Source organism: Cyprinodon variegatus, unplaced genomic scaffold (assembly GCF_000732505.1).
Source record: "Cyprinodon variegatus isolate N-32 unplaced genomic scaffold, C_variegatus-1.0 Scaffold105, whole genome shotgun sequence".
Taxonomy (NCBI): domain Eukaryota; kingdom Metazoa; phylum Chordata; class Actinopteri; order Cyprinodontiformes; family Cyprinodontidae; genus Cyprinodon; species Cyprinodon variegatus.
The window spans coordinates 1,343,175-1,346,328 of NW_015150558.1; positions in this window are offsets into that span (position 1 = coordinate 1,343,175).

Below are 3,154 nucleotides of genomic sequence, written 5' to 3' on the forward strand. Positions count from 1 at the left end.
TTCCTGAGGGGATAATTAAAGATAAAATCCACTTAGCTTTATTAGATAGATTTATTTATTAAACCTTTTGTGGTGTTCAGGTCTGTGGGACCCGTTTACATATTTTTATTAAAAGAAAAATGATACAATGATTATTTTCAAACTAAGACTTTTTGGTTCATCCGTTTCTATTTGCATGTTTTCTAAACTAAAACCAGGCTTTGTTGGGCTGCTGGATAAAACCTGGAACTAAACGCTATTTCTGACATTTTGAATTGAAAAATCTTCCTGGATGGAAGAGAAACGTCTGCAAACAGGGAAACAAAGTCCAGAGGATTGATTTTAACTTTTTGGAATGACTCTGATGAGCCACACACTGGGATGAGCAGAGGCAAATATTTAGCTCCACATTAACCCTTTATAGGACACTCAGTCAAATACTTTGAAAATCTAATTTCAAACCAATAGTTTTATTGGAATCAGGACAAGGCCTTATTACTTTTGGAACAGTAAATAAATTATGGCTATTTTCACGGTAAAAATTAATGCCAATGTAATAAGAAGAAACGTCCAAATATATTAAGAAAAATAAGAAAAGTGCTTCTAGAAGAATTTCATGAAAAACAATCAGAGTGAAAGAAACATTTTTTTGGTCCAACATAACCTTAGAGGCATTAATGCTGATACTGGCACTAAAATTTATTAGTTTATAAACCTAGATATAATTGTTAGCTAGGTTTATTAACTTTAACTTTTTACCTCTTTTTCATAACTTGTTTTTTCACCTTAATTTCCAGTAACTATTATATCATTCAAGGGTTCATCATGTTTTTAGTCTGACTCCACCTTTCACTGAATTACAGGGTCTGACCAGGAGATGGCGCTAATCTTTAGATCTTAATGTCCACAAATCAGAAAGAATATTTTAGTACAAAAATTGATGTTTAAAAAAGAATCAAAGAAAACCAACCAGGAAAATGGGGAAATTTTGAACGTCTACTTCTGTAAAATAAAGTTGAAACTCGAAAACATCTGAATCCAGCTGGGATCCAAGCAGTAATGATGAAAATTATTTTATTTAGTTCATCAAAAACTCATCAGAAACAGTTTGATAATAATTTCTTATTTTTATTTCATATTTGAATATAAATCTCTGTCAAAACCAAAAAAGACTAAATGAGACAAATCAGACATATTTACAGAATTTATAAAAGGAAACAACCTTTTTTCTCTGACGCCTTCATTCATATTTAGAACATCTTCAGATTTACAGAAGGAGAACATTTGAAATGAGGCAGGAAAGGAAGCGACCCTGAACCGGCGACTGCAGAGGAAACCTCCAGCTTCAGTGGAATATTTGGCATGTTGACGGTTAAATGGCACCAAAGTGCTTCAGCACCGATGCATCGACTCGCTTCCAGTTTAGTGAAAGAAGGCTACAGCTGAACAGAAACCAAACTAAAGACGATACGGCGGATCGGGGGCCGAGGGCCCGCTGAACGGGGGCCCGCTGCCACGCCTCTGCTTATGGCACAGACAGAAAGGAAACAGAACCAGGCTTTTTGGTTTCTGAGGTCCAGACTCCACTCTGAACCCTTTGTCCTCCACATCAAACCCACAGGGGGAGGCAGGAGGCGGGACCTTCTGGAGAAACGTGTTGCATCACATCCTGTGGGTTCCAGAACGGACCAACAGAGTCCAGGTTCTGGGAGCTGGAACCTCTGGAAGGTGAGGTGGTACCAAACACGTCCTCTTCCTGTAACACTGCTGCAGCAGAACCGTCACATCAGACCGCCTTCACACCTGGAACTTTCACACGTTTTGTGGCGTCAAAAACAGAACCTTTGGTGGAAACTGGGCCCTCTGTCAGACCAGCATACCCCATCGGACCAGCGTATCCCGTCGGACCAGCGTACCCCGTCGGACCAGCGTACCCCGTCGGACCAGCGTAACCCGTCGGACCAGCGTACCCATAATCGATACTCATTTATCCCTTTACTTTTGTACAAAAAATAAACTTTAAACTACCTTAACGGACGTCTAGCCCGTTAGTATGTGTAAAAAAAACAAAACAAATAACTTACTTTATTGGTTTGTTTTTTTAACCGTATAGCGATCTGACCTTAAATTGTTTTTTCTTTGTACATGACTAAAGGGATAATCGCCCATTGAGGAAGTTTAAAGTCTATTTTTTGTACCAAACTAAATGAATAACTGGGTATTGACTGTGTATGCTGGTCTGATGGGGTATGCTGGTCTGATGGGGTATGCTGGTCTGATGGGGTATGCTGGTCTGACAGAACAGCGGCATCTGGCCCCCTTTACTCTGACCCCCCCTTCATTTTTGCTCCTTTCAGGTTCTGAGTTTTTTGGCATAAAGGATAATAAAGTTGAACCCGTTGAAACTCCAGATGAAAAATAAAAGTAGAATTTGGCTTTTTTTATTCAGTAACATGCTGAGAATAAACAGAACCTGCAGGAATCAAACAGCCGCAGCGACGGATCCATTTTAAAGCCGTTCTGGGGACCATTAATGGCCCCTGAGCCAGACTTTGGACCCCCTGCCTCAGAGACCCTGATGGAGACCGAGGGCCATCCCTCTGGACCCCACAGCAGGAGCCAGAACGGCCTAGTCAAAGTCCAGACCCGGGACTGTCCCTGCAGGCCGTCCTGTGAGCGTCTCCATCCCTCCCAGAGATCCCACTGCAGATGCTGGTTGTAACGCCACATAACGTGCGGATGTTCGGGGCCCCGGGGCCCTTTAAGGGCCTCTGAGAAGGCGTCACATGACTCCAAACTAACAATAAATACTGCTTCCAGGGATCCACCCTGGAACGGCACCAGAACTCCCAGTCAGCTGATGGTCTGAAAGGCCGACTGAAGAGGCCGGCGGTGGTTACCATGGCAACCAATCAGCAAATTGGTTCGACGTGAAAAATGATTGATACGCAAAAAAAGAAAAAAATGTAAAAAGTGGCCGTTTTACATGAGTCAAAGCAAAGCAGATGATTAAATAGTGATTAATTAGACTGTAACTCACAGCCTGTCTAATATTCTAGATCTATACTCACTTCTCAACATTCAGTAGTTTCTATGTTTAAAGATGCAAAAACCCAACAGTAACATGTGCTGATCCGCGTGGGAGCGGCGCCGTGCAGAGGGAAGCAAAACGCTA